Source organism: Chroicocephalus ridibundus, unplaced genomic scaffold (assembly GCF_963924245.1).
Source record: "Chroicocephalus ridibundus unplaced genomic scaffold, bChrRid1.1 SCAFFOLD_26, whole genome shotgun sequence".
Lineage (NCBI taxonomy): Eukaryota > Metazoa > Chordata > Aves > Charadriiformes > Laridae > Chroicocephalus > Chroicocephalus ridibundus.
The window spans coordinates 770,761-789,071 of NW_026961775.1; the positions used below are offsets into that span (position 1 = coordinate 770,761).

The 18,311-nt window shown below is 52.1% G+C and overlaps 1 pseudogene; it reads left to right on the top strand.

Annotated features, from left to right (window-relative positions):
• Positions 1-5,391: 5,391 nt before the first annotated feature.
• On the top strand, positions 5,392-16,982 carry LOC134509658 (NACHT, LRR and PYD domains-containing protein 12-like; annotated as a pseudogene).
• Positions 16,983-18,311: the final 1,329 nt, after the last annotated feature.

An 18,311-nucleotide genomic window follows, 5' to 3' on the forward strand; every position in this document is an offset into this window, starting at 1 on the left:
GACGAAGTTCCTCAGCCAGGCCACAGGGAGGACAAGTCCTCTCCTGAACCCTTTGCAGGGCTGGCAGCATCTGGGAGCCCCACAGGAGAAGGGAGCATGTGGAGGAGGTTCTGGGGCCCTGTAGAGCATTGTCATACCCATAGGGGTCCTCAAACATGATCCCTGACTTCAAAGATCCAGCCCAGCTTCTTGTTGTTTGAACAGGCAAAGAGACTGCCCCGGACGCTCCTTCCAAACCCAAGCCCTTATATCAGCCATTTCCAGACCTGGCCATTGATCACAGAGCAGGTGAGGTCTGTTCTTTGAGATGTGATCAGCTTCATTCTCCTTCTGGGCTTCAGTGCCTGTATTAGGTGAATAGTCAATCCTGCCTGGTTCCTCTCCCAGTCCAGACCCTGGCAGACCCCAGAGCACGATAGAAGCAGTGCTGGCCACGGGCTGGGCACCGGGGGGAGCTCTTGTGCTCTGAAAAATGTCCTTCAAGAGCTGCCAGCGGCCGTTCACTTCCTTTGTCCCTGAGGGCAGTTTCCCAGGGGGTCCCATCTGCTGTCTTAAAATTCAGGGTCCTGACTCTACTCTTCACCAAGCCCATATCCCTCAAGACTGTGAATTCCACCAGGGTTTGATCACTGCAGTCCAGGCTGCCACCAGTCTTGACATCTCTAATTAGTTCATCTTTGTTGGTAAGCAACAGGTCCGGTAATGCTTCTGCTCTGATGGGACTGTCTGTCATCTAGATCAAGAAATTATCTTCAACTCTCTTCAAGACTGCTTATATCTTCTGTGCTGCTTTTCCAGCAGATGTCAGGATGAGTGGAGTCCCCCAGCAGGATCAGAGCCTGCAAGTGTGATGCTTCCTGTAGTTGAAGAATGCTTCATCTACAGGTTTCTCCTAGTCAGGGGACCTGTAGTAAACACCAACCACGAGGTTTCCTTTGTTATCTTGGTCCCTAGTTTTTACCCAGAAGCTCTCAACCTGTTCCTCGTTCCTTTCTCTGGCAGCTCTGGGCAGTCAATCCATTTTTTACAAAGAGGGTAATGCCCCCAACCCACCCTATCTTGACTGTCACTTCTGAATAATTTGCAATGCTCCAGTCGTGTGATTCATCCCACCATGTTTCACTGATTAGATTGTAGCTTTTTAGATGCACGGTGGCTTCCAGATTCTCCTGCTTGTTATCCGGGCTGTGTGCAGGGTGCCTACAGAGGCACTTCTGCTGGCCTATTGACGATGACACCTTTTTAGAGGAACACACCCTAATTCCTTTGAGGCATTTCACAGGTGTTTCCCTGTTGGTTCCAAATACACCAGCAGTTCCTGGCTCTTCTCTGTTGCTCAAAGCCCCAACCCCTTATCCTTCTTGATTTTTTCATTTTTCTTGACATTTTCAAAACATTTCTGTTATAGTCAGGACTGCATCATTAAAAAAAAGAGCATTTTGCTTCTTGCAGAGACCTGTGCCCTAAAAACGCTCCCGTCCCAGCAGTGTGCATTCCACAACTCACTAAAGAGTGAGTCAGCCAGCTGGGTTCTTCACAGTATCTTTTACCTGATACTGGGAAGCAGGGCGACCAACTTCAGTGAAACATCATTTTTGTGTGGCCAGATTTGCACACTCCCGTTGGCTTAATGATATGGGACTCCATTTTTGGTGAAGAAAGGGAGGAGACAGGTCTCCTCAAACACCAGATACCTCAGTGCAGATATCCATCTCTAATCAACTAGTCTAGACTTTGCTTTAATGGAGAGAAGGAAGTTGTCTCCAATGAGGTGTTTGGAAATACTTTAACTGGTGACCAGCTAATGCTTCAGAAGAGCTCCCATAGGTGCTGGGTCAGGTTTCCAAGCAGCATACTGATACTTCAGCTACCCCAGGGCATCTTGGACGCTAACAGCTGCTGGATGTAGGCAAAGGAATCAAACAAATGGTTTTGCTCCATCAGCTTCCAAGGGGCTGAGATAAGGCTGACCAGCCTGTCATTCCACGGCTGCTCCTTCTTGCCCTTTTTGAAAATGGGTGCAATGTCTTGAACAGGGTCTTGATTTGAGAAGTACCTGCAGTAGGATGAAGAGCCAAGTATCTGTCCAAGTAGGCTACTTGGATCTGGAACCTACTGGTCTCCAACTAAGCTCCAGACCCTGTTCAAGCCCCTACTCAGCTCTCGCCCCTGCTGGGGCTCCAGCTTGTCTCTGGCCCCTGTTTAGGCATCCACAGCACTACTGCACCTGCTCTAAATACAAGAGATAGAGCAGGTAATTGTCTCTGCATCTTCCTTGGGGAGCTATTACCTCCTTAGCTCCAGTTCCTGCTTTGATGGCCATTCAGAGCTGGCATCTGTTGTGGCATCTACTTGTCTCTGGACATTTCACTAGCTTTGCTCCAGCCCCTAAACTCTGGTAACAATCTTGAATGAGTACTGTCTGAGACAGATCAAAGACCAGTGGCTGACCAAATAGGGGCTGAAGGTTGTAGCAGCCAGAGCAGAGGCTGGCACAGAGTTGGAGCCCAAGGACTACAGAGCTGAGTGCACAGCAAGGAGTGGCAGCAGCTTGTGGGAGCCCAAGGAGGGACTTCAGTTGAGTGGCATCATGAACCAGTAGAGATGTCGAAGCCCAAGAAGGGGCCAGAGCATGGGCTGGAGCTGAGTAAGAGCTTGAGCAGGGGCTGCATTTGAGTTGAAGGTTGAGCAGGGCCGATAGCCGAGTTGGTGTCTGAGCATGGGCCAGAGGAGAGTAAGAGCTTGAGGAGGGGCTGGAATTGAATTGGAGCCTGTCATACTTTAACTCTGGTAAGCAGCTAAGCACCATGCAGCCACACACTCACTCCCTCCCCAGTGGGATGGGGGAGAGAACTGGAAGGGTGAAAGAGGCTCAGCTTTGGGCTCTGCTTGGATCCTAACAGTGCTCCACTGACCCAAAGATCAGAGCTCCTTTCTTGACCCCAGAAGCCCCCTCCCCATCCTGCCCTTGCCTTCTCCTCTCCACTCCTGGGCCCTTTTGTCCTGTCACCCTCATGCTCCCAGGCAGCCACTCACCTCGACCCCAGGCCCATGGGTAAGGGGAGGACAGACCCTTCCCTGTGGCCAAAGGGGCTCCTGGCTCCCTCTGCCACTACTCACAGATGCATGCAGAGCACCCCAACATCCAGTGATGCCCCCATGTTGGGGGCTTGCTCAGTTTTCACCCTCCTCCTTGGCGTTGAGGGCTTTATCTTCATGGTGGGTGCAGCCACGGACAATGGTGAGCGCTCCCAAAACCCTGTTCATGAGCACGGGGGTATCTCCTCTGGGTGCTGCTCCATTGGCTCTGAGGGGGAGCAGAATGAAGTGAGTCTCCAGCATGGGACCCCAGTCCCAGGATGCGGGGGCCACCCCTCCCTCAGCGCAGAGCCACCGCTGCCCTCCTGCCCACTGTGACACCACGGGGACACAGCCACCACTGCCCTCCTGCCTGCTGTGACACCATGGGGACAGAGCCACCACTGCCCTTCTGCCTGCTGTGACACCACAGGGACAGAGCCACCACTGCCCACCTGCCTGCTGTGACACCACAGGGACACAGCCACCACTGCCCACCTGCCTGCTGTGACACCACGGGGACGCAAACATTGCTGCCCTCCTGCCTGCTGTGACACCATGGAGATGCAGCCACCTCTGCCCTCCTGCCTGCTGTGACATGAACAGGACACAACCACCACTGCCTTCCTGCCTGCTGCGACACCACGGGGACACAAGCCACTGGTGCCCTCCTGCTCACTGTGACACCATGGGGACACAGGCACAACTGCCCTCCTGCTCACTGTGACATGGCCATCACAGCACCGAGGCTATAAAACAAACTCACAGCATTTAACTTATGTGTTTGATTTCTCCCCAGATCCCGGTAATCGCGCTGCAAATATTGAGCAATACTTTTACATATTGCCTGGCTGCAGGTTAAATTTGCCTGTTTGTACCCTGTTTATCTACCTATTTATCAATAACATGATGGCGAGCAAGCTCTCAATAAACATTACTGTTCTTCCTTCATCATTAAAAAGCTGTAGTTCAGCAGCTTGACTTGTCTATTGCCTAGAAAAGAGCAAAAGTCCCCAAGCCCTCAAACAGTGTAAAATCAAGTCTCTGCAGCTTCCAGGCCGTTGGGCAGGAGAGTGCTACGGAGCTGCCTGGCTGAAGCCCCTGCAGCTCCTCGCAGTGCCGATGTCGTCCCTCTGTGGAAGATGCTGAGAGTGCTCTACAAAGGGAGAAACCTTCTAACAGTTTGGTTACAAGTATATCATTGCGGGCACATTAGCAAGGGATCAGTCCCCCATCACATAATCATTATAGACAAGTAACGAAGTAATCTCGGGAATGCTCACGGCTGGACCAGATCCTGCCAACTGTGAAACTGTTAAGGGATGTCAGGAGTGGCTGCCTCCTGCCTGGCCACTGTAGCCTGGTCGTCCCAGTGCCAAGGGACCCAGGGTCTCTGCCCAGGATGAGGGACAGGGCTGCTGCTTTCCCCTTTGCTGCTTCAACCAGCGGCGAAGCTGAGCACGTCTCCCAGAGACACACACGGACACAGGACACAGAGAGGACACAGACATGGCTGGTCACACAGCCTGACACAGACAAGACACTGCCGCCAGCAGCACCCGCACACAGGACCCCCATCACACACCAGCACCTGCAGCCATGTCCCCTCCTCCTCCGGGGCCAACACCGGCAGACGGTCACTCCTGCAGGCACACGGGCACGCTCGGGACCCTGAGCACCAGCACGGCGCCTCTGCCACCCGGGACCCCTGCCCGGACCCCAGCCCTCTAACCCACCCCATGGGTCCCTGACCTACCCCATGGGTCCAGCTCGGTGCTGCTGCTCCACACAGGCAGCATTCGCACCCCCGTCCCACGGGCACCCAACACCCACGGGTCCCCCCAGCTACCAGCACCGACTCCTGCCCACCTGAGACCCCAGCCCGGACCCGAGGCCCCCCTGCTCCTGAAGTTTGCTAGTGAATACACACACACACCCCCAGCACATGTGGTTGGGGGGATACAGACCATTGGAACTGATTTCCCCAAACCACTTCCCTTTTTGCACTTTTTTACTGCTTCCTTGACAGAAGAGTTTTTTCTTCCTTCTTTTTCTTTATTTTCTTTTTTGTTGGTCTGAGCTTATCCAGGGTTGGCCAGATGGCTGCATACGTCTCTCAAGAAATATTTATGTGCCAGGCAAGTGACAATTGCCCTGCTAGGTCTGTGGGTTCGGGGTATTTGCCTTAACCCTTCACCCTCTGGTGTTTTGAGACCCGCCCCACACTGATGACGCAGTTGAGGGCGTGCACAAGTGCTGCGGATCAGAGGTTGCAGTGGATGAAGGTGGCCGTCCATGTGCTGGAAGGGAGACATGGTAGCTCACCTGAGGCAGAAGGAAGAAGAAGGTGAGGAAGCAGGAGGTTACTGACAGCTTTTCTTTCTTTTTCTCTGCCTGCTCCCTGGAAAAAGCATGAAGCTCACTCCTCCTCAAAAGGCTGAGAGCAGATTTCAAGTCCTAGGGCAAGGGGAGAAGGAGAGGAGGCCAGTGCTCTCCTTGCTGGGGGGAAAGCTGCAGGGCCCCCCTCCTGCCAATGCCACCCTTGCCCATTTTGGGGACTGCTGCCACGATTGCTCTGGGGCTCTATGTGCCCTCTTGATGAGGTGGGGTGGGTTGTGGCCCGCAGCTCAGGTAATTTGTTCTGCTCTGGGACGGAAGAATGTCCCCCTGTGGGACCTGGGGCTCCCCGGGAGGAGAGGGGGCTCCTTCCCAATGTCAAGGCAGGTTGATTTGCAGAGGACAGGGAACGTTCACAGTGCTCGTGTGGCACTACCAGTAGCAGAACTCTGCCTTATCTGCTAGGATTTTGGGCAGGCTCATGAGGGATCCGCTGCCACTGAGTGTTGTCTCTGGGACTCTGCCACACCGCTATGGTAATACTCATGTTCATTTTGCAGTTTCAGCTCCCAGTCCCGGAACATCAGCTGACGGTATGTGACATTTCAGCAGAAGCTACTATGCTACACGCAGCTATCTCAGCCAGGAGATAACGGTGCAGAGCCATCTGTGCACGTAGGGAATACAAGGGACACATCAGATCCTCCTTTTCTGTCAGAGTTTGAAGAAGAGAGGTGATTCAGTGGGTGTTCTCTAAGCAACCGACAGTATCACCCGCTTATTGCAGTGGAGGTTGGCTGGAGCTCTGCTCTCCGAGTCTGATTTGGGCCAGGGGACACACCATTAACCATGTGTCTTCCATTTGAGAAACGAAGGTGTAAGTCCTCTCCTGCTTTGGTAGAGAAGCCAGGGTGCTTTACGGAAAGAGGAGCATGCTTAGCAACTGTTTTCCAAGTAAATACTCACCAGTCTTTCCCACCAATGTGTTCTTCCTCCATTGGGTTCCTTCTGCCCTACTTGGTTAAACTTAATGGAGCCGTGTGAGGAGGAGCTGGTTCCCCCCACCTTCCCTAAATAAGAGGTAGATAGAATTGCTCAGGTGGTTACTCAGTGCAAGCCATTGTAAAGGTCTTTGGAAATCTAAAACCGTCGTGTAGAACAAGTGCTGCATACTGGGAATGTGTTGTGGGAATAATTTTGAGAGGCTAATGCGAAGTTTGCCTTTATTAGAAGGTGGTGCTCATGTTTCTCATTGGTGTAGATTACAGGCAGAAGTACAGAGACCATGCAGCAAGAGAGTTCTGTACTTCTAGAGAGGTGAACACTCGCCAGGCTGGGAACATGTCTCTAAGCAGCAGATATGCCAAGCTGATGAAGGTTGCAAAGACTCAGAACAGAACTGAACAAGAACACAAGGTCCTGTGTTCTTGACATGAGACATGAGGAGGCCAGTAGGGAAGGTGCTGACCCTACCATCACTGTGGAAACTCTTTTTCAGCCTGATAAAAGAGGGCAAATACCACAGATCTTTGTGCTAGTGGGAGCTGCAGGGATTGGAAAGACGGTGACATCAAGAAAGATCATGTTAGACTGGGCAAACAGAGCCCTTTATGCGCAGTTTGACTATGCTTTCTACATAAGCTGTAGAGATCAACCTTTCCTAGCAGGAGGACATGCTGAGTCTGGGTGACTTGATGTCAGATTGCTGTCCTGATTGACAGGCACCACTTAGAGACATCCTGGCTAATCCCCAGAAGCTTCTGTTCATCGTTGATGGCTTTGATGAAATGAGGTTTTCCTTGGAACAACCAAAATGTAATTCATGCTCAAGTGCTGAGGAAAAGAAGCCCATGGAAATTATTCTGAGCAGCGTATTGGAGAAGACTCTCCTTTCAGAGTCCTCCTTACTCATCACCACAAGACCAACAGCTCTTCAAAGCCTGGAGCAGTGTTTAAAGACAGAGTGTTTTGCAGAGATACTGGGGTTTTAGGAAGCTGAGAGGGAGGAATATTTCCACAAGTTCTTCATGGATGAAGACAAAGCAAGGAAAGCCATTAGCTTTGTCAAAAGAAATGACATTCTTTTTACCATGTGCCTTGTACCCGTTGCGTGTTGGACCATCTGTGCTGTTCTTGAACAAGAACTTGATGAAGGGAAAGATCTTTCACAGGCTCCTACAACAATCACAGAGCTGTAGGTGTCCTACCTTTCCAGATTACTCAAGTGTGGGAAAGAAGATCTGAAGCAGGATCTGAAGAAGTTCCTGGGCAGACTTTGCTGCCTGGCTGCTGATTGAATCTGGAAGCAGGAGATGCTCTTTGAGGAAAAGGAGATTGAGGAACATGTCTTAAATCACCCAGTTCTCTCCTCCCTTTTTATGAATGAGAGTGTTCTGAGAAAAGATTGGGAGTGCGTGACTGTCTACAGCTTCATTCATCTGAGTTTTCAAGAGTTTTTTGCAGTGTTGTTCTATGCACTGGGGGATGATGGGGATGCAAGGGGACACTCAAGGACTCCTGAGAAGACAATAAAGGTAGTGCTTGAAAATGAGAGTGAATGTAAAACACGTTTGATAGTGGTGTGATTCCTGTTTGGCCTGTTCAACAAGGAACTAAAGAAGAAGCTGAAGGAAATAACTGGATGTGAAACTTCACCTCAAATTGAGGAAGATTTGCTGAGGTGGATTCAGATAAGCCAAGGAGTAGCTTCAGGTTCTGATAGAGTGATTTATGACTTGATTATATTTCACTGTTTGTTCGAGAGTCAAGACGAAACATTTGTGAGCCGTGCATTGGAGCCTTTCACGGGGATTGCTCTGAGAGACATCAGCCTGACCCTGATCAAAGGGTTTTCTCCTTCTGTGTCAAACACTGGAAGGGACTGGACTCCCTTCATCTTGAATGGTACTTCCTTACATGGGAAGACCATGAAAATGAGGTTATTCCAGGACCCCCAGAGAGACCTTGTTTGTAAGTATTGTATTGTTTGACCACCACAGTGACAAAGTTCCTTGAGCCACTAAGTTGGTCTTCTCTCCCTTTTTAATAACTAAAAATGCTAGAAAAATGGTAGTTTGCTTTCCCGTCAAACTAATGCTATTATAGCGAAGGGACTCTTCTCACGTTCCTATTAACAAAACTCTTCCCCCGACCCCTTCCTCATTTTATTCCGGATTGACTAAGGCTGTTGTGGAGACCATGCTGATGGAGTTGAGACCTGCTTATGTGAGCAGCTCCATAAAGGACCTGCGGAGCTGTGTAGCCATCCACTGTCTCTACAAAGTCTCTTCTAGGTCCAGGAAAGGACCAAGCCAGAGTGGTTTTTCCTCTGCAGGAAATACAGGTGCTTATCTCCACCACATTGCCCTAGTAGAGGGAGGCACTGCAAAGATATTTTTAAAAGCCTTTTCATTTGCACTTCCTGAAAATGCAAACCTGTTTTTTTTTTTTTCACTACCCCTTTCCCTGTAGCCCTTGGTCTGAAAGGCTGGAAGGTTTGACTTGGATTAAGAGAGGGACCTAGCAGAGAAGCAGAGCAAAAAGCTTGGACCACCCTGTTTGAGTCTGGAAGGGGTTAAGCTGCAGGCTTCTCCCTTGATGCACTTGACTCTGTTGGCGTCGTGCAGGCTGGCAGTCTGTGGTGGAGATCTGCTCACAAGAGTGCTATGCTTGATTGGGAAAAGGGCTCTGGTAGCCAGCTAGGAGAGATCTGTTCACCTCTCAGCAGTATGGCAAGGCAAGTGCCCACGAGTCCTGAGTGAGCTGGAAGAGATGCTCAGCACAGCAGAAAACGAGCCCGGACTCCTGAGACGGGGCAAGAGATGTCTCATGTTGCAGAAGGCTTTTCAGGAGTTTGGTACTGGAAAAACCATAACCCCTGTAAAAGCATGTTTTTTGCCTCTATCCCCTCTCCTCTGTGGGGTGCAACCTCCTCATTGTGGTGAGGCTTTCTTGTGGCATTGGGCACTATCAAAGCACAGTCTTCTTTCACGGCACTGTAGGTGCACTTCCAAGGTCAGCAGTGGGACTGGCGAGGAGTTTGAGGAGGTGTGGTAGTATTGGGCACTACCCTGCACCTGTTTCCCCATCAGTGTCAGGAAGAGAGATCCCAGAGTTCCCTCCCCAACACCGAGGAAGTGTGGTGAAGAATGCCTCAACAGCACAAGCAAGTCAGATGCAAGCGCAGTGCGAGAAAACAGGTCTGTTGTCCTGCTCCACGTTGCAGTGATCGTGTGTGGGGCTGGTGAATGGGTACCCCCAAACAGCATGCCCACCTGGATTCTGGGCCATCTGGGGCTCTGAGTGTCCACAGACCTGGTCAGATACAGCCCCTCACGGGCTGTATCCCATAGCCAGCCTTCCTGAGGTAGCTTCTTGCCCTTGTACTGGGGCTATTGCTCATGGCACCAGCTGTCAATACCAGGCTGGACTCGACCCCTGTGGTTTTTCCCTGTGAGAGGTGTGTCTGTTCCAGCAGCTCTGATAACCCCCGTCCCCTCTTTGGTGCGTCTCCCTGCAGCCTGTGGCAGTGCCAGCTCACCAGCCTCGCGTGCAGGGACCTGGCTGCAGCACTGAGCACCAGCTGGAGCCTGAAGAAGCTGGACGTGCAAGACAGGCAGATGGGAGACACTGGGCTGCGGCTGCTGTGCGAGGGGCTGAAGCATCCCTCCTGCTGCCTGGAGACACTGTGGTGGGAGACCCGGAGCTCCTCAGGGTATTTCCCTGGGCAGCACTCTGTGGGGCTGGGGCTGGGCAGCTGCTTCTGCCAGCTGGGATGTGGAGATGGAAGCGGTGTCTCCCAAATGGTGCTCATCAGAGAGGTGCGCTGAGAGAGGATATAACACCTAAGAGGGAAGGCAGCTCTTCCGCGATGATGGGGTGGGTGAAAGTGCTGCTGAGCTTGAGGTCCCCACTGTTGTACTGGGACATGGGACATGGCTGAAGCTAGGGTGGTCGCATGGAGCTAATGTGGGAGGAAATGGATCCCAAAACACAGGCAGGTGGGCTGGACAACTAAAATGGTCTTGCTTGCCCTCTCTTCCATGCAGGAAAAGAACAGCTGGGCAGAAGAAGGATGTCCTGGAGAGGCCAGTGGAGGTCTTTACATCAGCCTTTGCATGGCGGGATTTTGCAACCCTGCCATGAATGAGCAAGCCCAGCAGTAAGGGTTGGGTTGGCAAAGGGGGAGTTAGTGTTGTCACGTTTTCGGTTGAAGGAGTGCATCCTTACGTGTATGTCCTGAAGGCAGGCAGGGTCTGAAGGATTGTAGGAATAGGCCTGTTTTCCAGACTCTCCACAGCTCCAGCCATTTGCAGAAGGGCAGTTAACCAGCAGGGTCTTGTCCAGATCCAGAATCATAAAGTACTTTAGGTAGGAGGGTCCTCCAGAGGTCATGTAGGACTTCTTCACATTCAAAGCTGGGCTGCCATAATGAGTTGTTCAGGGTCCTGTCCACTGGGTTAGGAATGTTTCCAAGGATGAGGATCCCACAGTCCCTCCGGGGTCTTGTTCCATTGTTTGACCACACTTATGGTGGAGGGATGGGGGTCAGAGAGATCTGAAGTCTAATGAGTTTCCTGTGTTGCGACTCGTGGCTGTTGCCTCTTATCCTTCCATTAGGCAGCACTGAGAAGAGCCCTTTGTTCCCTTCTGGAAAGAAATGGGTTCAGAGGAGGCCAAGGGCTGGGCTTGGAGCAGGCGGTGGCTCCAGCGCTGAGCCCTTGGCCAAGCACTGGATCCCATGAGTGTGGGCAGGGTTTCTGGCCGTGGTGTGTGGGCATAGGCCCTTTGAGAGGCACGTGGGTGGTTACATCTCTCCGGGTGGCTGTGATGGTCTTGTGGCTCCTTTTCCTGCATCTCCCTTGCAGCCTGCGACATTGCCAGCTGACCAGCGCCGGCTGCGGGGACCTGGCTGCCATGCTCAGCACCAGCCCACGTCTGCGGGAGCTGCACCTGGGTGATAATTATTTTGGAGATGCTGGGGTGCGGCTGCCGTGAGAGGGGCTGAAGCAACCCACCTGCCGGCTGGAGATCATGGGGTGAGGGACCCAGGGCCCCCTGGGGCATTTCCCGGGCATTTCCCTTGATGGGGTCTGGGATGGCACTGGAGCTGGGACGCAGGGATGGGGAGAGGCTGCCATGGAGGTGAGCCTGCAGCGCTGGCTCCCTGCTCATCCCATGCTCCCCACCTGCCTGCACGGGGAACGAGAGGAGTGTGTGAAAGTGGTGCCCTTCCAGGTGCCTGTTTCCCCAGACCTGGTGTCTGCTGAGCCCGGGGTGTTCAGTCCCACGTGAGCAGGCACCAGAGGAGGGCAGAGGACACATCCTTGTGAGAAGTCCCTCTTCTGCCATGGGCAAGTCATCCTGGGCTGGGCCACAAGGCTCCCTCCCCGTCCTTGCCTTTACTCCCATCTCTACATTGGCTGCTGTGTTGAGCGTTGGGGCTCTTGTGCAGGCCCTGTGCCATCTCTGCCACCTCTGCCTGGGTGTTTGAGCCATTTTGGGCATCTCCTGTGGCTCTAGAGTGCTCTGCCAAGCCATGGGAATGAGCGGCACAATTACTGCTTCCCTGGTGGGATCTTAGTGGGTGCCCACTGAGAGGACTTTGTGAACAAAACAAAGTGCCCAGAAATTCTAAATTTGTTTTGTCTGTAGCCTTGGGGAGAGCCCAGTGACTGGGGAAGCTCAGGGTCGCGGACTAGTGGGACTGAACTGGGAAGGCTGGTGGGTGGGTGGGTATGGCTTGTCTCCTGGTGGCTGTGACAGTCCCACAGCTCCTGTGTCCCTCCCCTGCAGACTGCAGTGGTGCCAGATCACCAGCTTGGCTGCCGTGCTCAGCGCCAGCCCGAGTCTGTGGGAGACACTGGGGGGCAGTTGCTGTGCGAGGGGCTGAAGCATCCCTCCTGCCGGCTGGAGAGGCTGTAGTGAGGGACTCAGGGCTCCCCAGGGATTTTCACATGCTGTTAACACTCCCTCTCCCATCAGTCCTTTTTCCTCACAGCCTTCTTGGCCCTGGGGCTGCCATCACAAATTTCAGGGCTCAAGTACAGGCCTTGTATCATGATGGGCCCAAAGTAGTGGGAAGGATGGTTGGGGATAAGAACCAGCAGGAATTATTGAGAAGATGGGTCTGATGAAAGGTTGCATCCAAATTTGCAAGAAGAGAAGAGCTGGGACATTGGATACATGGGGAGTGTCGTGGTTTAGCCTCAGATGGCAACAAAGAACCACGTGCCGCTCGCACGTGCCTTCCTAATACAGGAATGTATTAGTTTGGGGAGGAATAATGAGGAGAAATAACTGGACTCCAGACGATCCAATGTGAATCAACAGAAGCCGTTTATTAAGCACAGATCATCATCTTTTATACCCTGTGTTGTAGCTGTACATGCTACTTGCTTATTTCTGATTAGCTAGTTACACCGTCCACGCGCTGTGCAGGCAGTTCATTCACAGATCAGATTGGTTACAAGAATTCACATAGTAAATTACTTAGTCATTAGCACAACATGTTTTCTACCTTCTCAGTTCTCATTTTTCCCATATACTAATTCCATCTTCTACCACCTGTTTTGCTCTTAATCTAATCTCTCATAGTAGGGAGGCTGGCTCACATGACCATTTTCTCTCAGACACATTCCTACAGAATAACCCCATGCATCATGTTAGGGGCTGACCTGCTGGAGAGCAGCTCTGTGGAAAGAGACCTGGGACTCCCAGTGGACAACAGGATGACCATGAGCCAGCAATGGGACCTTGTGGCCAAAAAGACCAATGGCATCCTGGGGTGCATCAAGAAGAGTGTGGCCAGCAGGTGGAGGGAGGTCATCCTCCCTCTCTACTCTGCCCTGGTGAGGCCGCACCTGGAGCACTGTGTCCAGTTCTGGGCTCCCCGGTTCAAGAAGGACAGGGAACTGCTGGAGAGGGGACAGCAAAGGGCTACCAAGATGATGAAGGGACTGGAACATCTCTGTTATGAAGAAAGGCTGAGGAACTTCTGTCTTTTCAGTCTGGAAAAAAGATGGCTGAGAGGGGATCTTATCAACACTTATAAATACTTAAAGGATGGGTGTTAGGAGGATGGGGCCAGGCTCTTTTCAGTGGTGCCCAGCAACAGGACAGGAGGTAACAGGCACAAACTTGAGCATAGGAAGTTCCATCTCAACATGAGGAGGAACTTCTTTCCTGTGAGGGTGGCAGAGCCCTGGCACAGGCTGCCCAGAGAGGTGGTGGAGTGTCCGTCTCTGAAGACATTCCAAACCCGCCTGGACGCATTCCTGTGCAGCCTGCTCTGGGTGACCCTGCTCTGGCAGGGGGTTTGGACTAGATGATCTCCAGAGGTCCCTTCCACGCCCTATCATTCTGTGATTTTGTGAACAAAACTGCTGATGTAGAGGGCCTGATGTTCACTCTTGGGATGTTTTGGGTTGCTTTCCTTTCGGCTTACCTTTGGGCTTGTGCTATGGACTGGAAGCCTACAGACAGCCGGAGCGCATTAGTTGTGCTCCCAGAGTAGAACTTCTGGGACCAGCTCATCACAGAGGCACCCAGTTCCCACCCTCTGAGGCTGCTCCACAGGGTGAAACGAAGCACAACAACTGGGCCAACCCACAGGTGTATCTCAAAAACATGCCACTGACAGGAGTGAAAAGACTCATGGAAATGCTCAAAGAGAAAGTGCCCCTGCCATTTCCTTCCACTACTACCACAGTCCTCTGTCGGCTGATCTGTGTGACTCCTGGCTACCTGGGCATGGCTACAGTTATCGATCTCCAAACACATGCCTCAGTGTTTCCAGGCAGTTCCTCTTGCTGGGCTGTGCGCTCTCAGCCATGCTTCTCTGTCACAGTCACTGCTGGTGGGGACACTCTCTTGGGATACCTTTGCCCAAGGAAGCTTTAAAACCCAACCCAGAAGAAAAGGTTCTCTGAACGAGGTGCCCACCTGCCCGTCTCTGTTCCCCATAGGCTCTGCTGTGGGCAGCACAGACCCCATCGGTGCAGTTGTATCTGCGAGCCAAGGCCTGGGCTGTCAGCCACTCCTCTACTTTTGTGTCACCTCCAAACTTGCTGAGGGTGCACTTGGTCCTTGTGTCTAATGAAGATGTTGAACAGTATCAGCCCCAGTGTTGATCGCTGGGGTATCCCACTGGTGACTGGCCTCCAGGTGGACCCAGTGCCACAAACCTTGAGTCAAGCCGTTCCGCCGGTTTAAAATGTTTTAAATCCATCTCATGTCTGCTTTCCTAGCCTTTCCTAGCCACTAGTGTGTCTAAGTGGGTGTTGCAGAAGACAGTGTCAAAATCCCTTCTGAAGTTCAGATAAATGACATCCAGTACTCTCTCCTCATCCACCAAGCCACTCATTTTAGCAAAGACAGCTGTCAGGTTGGTCAGACGTGGTTTGCCCTTTGCAAATCCATGCAGTCCTTCCAGTCACCTTCCCGTCCTTCCTGTGATCAGAATTGGTTCCCGGGATTATTTGCTCCATCACCTTTCCTGGGATGGAGGTGACTGACCAGCCTAGAGTATTGTCCCAAAGTGGGGTCATTTACCTGGTGTGCGACGCCAATATACGCACAGAGTAGCGGTATGAGCTATTTATTTAATGTCTGCAGAGATGAGTGCTGGGTGGTGATCCACAAAGCTAGCACACTGGCCTACAAACCCCTCCGAATATTTATATGGTCCAAAACACAGAAATACATGCCCTTAATTATAATAATTGGTTAGTACCTTATCATAACAATTTCTATTGGTTAGTACAGTCTCTCGCTTTCATTTGGAGTAACAAGGTCCTTTCATTGCTATGTGCATGCTCCAGCACCTTGGGGTCCAATCCAGTCTCCACTTGAGTTGGTGGTCGCGATCTCCCACTGCCACATTTACCTCTCCCCCCAGTTACTGCAAATTTTTGTTGACTTTATGCCTTATCCAGCAGCTGTCTGCTTTTCAGACGGTTTCGGCATCCCCTGTGATGGGATGTTCCTTATTATCAGCCTTCTGTTCTTCTTCAAAGGTATATACATTAGGAAGGCATTTATTGTTGATACCAAGCGTCTGGTTTCACAGGGCCTTTTTACAGCTCTTTATTCTTACTTACTTAATGAGAGATTCTACCTTCTAAAATATATTTTACCTTTTTAAAAGTACATTCTACCTTCTTAAAGTACATCAGTGGTTCCCTGGATCCTCTTTCTTGTCTCTCTTGAAGACAGGGGCAATATTTGCATTCTCCAGACCTCAGGAACCTGCCCTGACCATCATGACCTTCCAGACATTATCAAGAGTGACCTCGCAGTGACACCAGTCAGCTCCCATGGCCCTCGTGGCTGCATCCCACCAGGTCCACGGACTTACCTGTGTCCCATTTGTTTAAACACCAAGGATAAGCCTGCCTTACCGTGGACTCTCCCATTGCTCTCAGGGACCTGGAATTGCTGAAGGCCAGTCTTACCAGTGAAGACTGAGGTGAAGAAGGCATTCAGTACTTTGGCCTTCTGCATGTCCTTTGTGACCAGGCCCCTGCTCCCGTTCAGCAGCAGGCCCACATCTTCTGTATTATTCATTCTGCTGGGGATGTACCTAGAGAAGCCTTTCTTGTCGCCCTTCACATCCCTCACCACATTCAACTCCAGTTGGGCTTTGGCTTTCCTAACCTGATCCCTGCCCTCGGACAGCATCTCTGTATTCTTCCCAAGACACCTTCCTGTGCTTCTACCTCCTGTATGCTTCCTTTTCGTGTTTGATGGATGGTCTGGTTGTTGAGCCTGGAGGAGGTGATCCTTGATTGTCAACTAGCTCTCCTTGACCCTTCTTCCCTGGAGGACAGTCTCTCATCAGATTCTTCCATGCAGGTCTTTGAAGAGGCCAGGGTCGGCTCCCCTGAAGTCCAGGGCTGTGATCTGCTGCTCTCTCATGTAAAGGGCAAGTCCCCCACCCTTCTTTCCCAGCATGTCCATCCAAAAAAAGCCTGTATCCACTCATTTTGAGCTACCCCAGTATGACTCTGTGACCCCGATGAGCTACTAAAGCCCTGAGACTGCACGCAGACCTCCAGTTCCTCTTGTTTCTTCCCTGTCCTGCGTGTATCTGTCTAACAGCACTTCACAGAGGTGCCCAGCTGGGCCGACTTCCCAGGAAGGGGGGGGAGCTCTCCTCATGGCTGTGTCCAATGGGCACTTCCTCTTGTATGTGGATATTCTTGGGCTGCGCTGGGAGCAGGGGTTGTCTCCAGCGCTGGTCCCTCACTGGCCAAGGGACGTGCATTTTGGGGTTATAGGTGGGATTTGTGGCCATTCCTTTTGGGCAACGGCCTAGTGAGGTGTGTGCACGTCTGTCATCCCACCTGTGACGAGACCTGTTGTATTCCCCCGGGGAATACAACCCCGGGGGGGGCTGACGGCACCCCTGGCTCCTCTTTGGGGCATCTCTCCGCAGGCTGCGGTGCTGCCAGATCACTGGCACCGGCTGCAGGAACCTGGCCGAGGCGCTGGGCACCAACCGGAGCCTGTGGGAGCTGGACATCGGTTTCGATGAGCTGGGAGATGCTGGGGCGCTGCTGCTGTGAGAGGGGCTGAAGGATTCCACCTGGCAGCAGCAGAGCGTGGGGTGAGGGACCTGGGGCTTCCCAGGGCATTTCCCTGGCTGCCCCACAGGCAGCGCTCGATGGGGCTGGGGCTGGGCCGCAGGGATGGGGAGGGGCTGCCATGGAGATGAGCCTGCAGCAATGGCTCCCTGCTCATCCCATGCTCCCCGCCTGCCTGCCCCGGGGACAAGAGGAGTGTGTGAAAGTCTTCCTCCAGGCATCTTCTTCCCTTGACCTGGGTCCTACACCCTTGGGGTGGCTTCCAGGTGTACCTTGTGTGGAGGAGTGGATGGATTTTCACTTAATGCCCACTGGTAGCTCTAATTTTGCTATTGCTTTGGTCCAGCCGCATCCAGTCAGTTCCTGGCCATGTTAGCCTCCTACCTGGAGAGTCGTATCCCATTTCTAGAATTGCCATTCAGATATTTACCTCTTTCTTAAGGTTGTTGAGAGGTTGAACTATATTGCTGTTTCATGGTGTAAGATCTGAGGTTGGATTTAGATGGTTGTCCTATCCCCAGCCAGCACGGAGCAAAGACTCCACGTCTCCAGCACTGGGAGATCTTTGCATTGCGAGCATGGGGAGGTTGTGTCTCTTCTCAGTCAAAGAAGGGTTCTGCTATGAAGGTCCTTATTCTGAAGGAAGGCCAGGGTCTGTTCAGAACAGGCTCATTCGTGGGGCTGCTGACGGAGTTCTTCCAAGACCACAAGGTCTTGTGCTGTGCTGTTTTGGCTGGAGGATCAATTAAGAGGGGCACCCTGCTGCACGAAAGGCGTGCTGATTGTGGTTTGCACGCTTTGAACAAAGAGGAATTGCCTTGGTGAAGGGTCTTCAGGGGAACAGAAATCCTCAGACCAGCTCAGCCTTTTAAGCTCCCCGCACCCCTCCCCATGACAGCTCCTGGGCAGGGGGAGCAGCAGTTGGGGAATGGGGATGACAGCAAGAGGGGGCTCTGGAAGGCACTTGGAGCAGGATGGGGTGAAGCAGAGGTCTTGCTGGTCCCTGCAGTGCACTGGGGTGTCAGGCAGTGGTCACTATCGGGCAGATTTAACAGTTGTTCTTCTCTGCTTCCCTCCAAAGGTTGATCAGATCTGGATTAAATGAAAGAACACAGCAGAATCTGGCTCCCTGAAAGAGGAAAAGCCCAGGTGGAATAAATGTCACACTTCTTGAGCAGGCTGGTCCGCAGGCAAGGTCTCTGGCCTCATGATGCTCTCACAGAGACGGGCTAAAAGTTAAAAGTGATTTGGGAATGAGGGGATGTTCCCTGCATTTATGGATATTTCCTTTAAAGCCAAAAGGGGGTAACC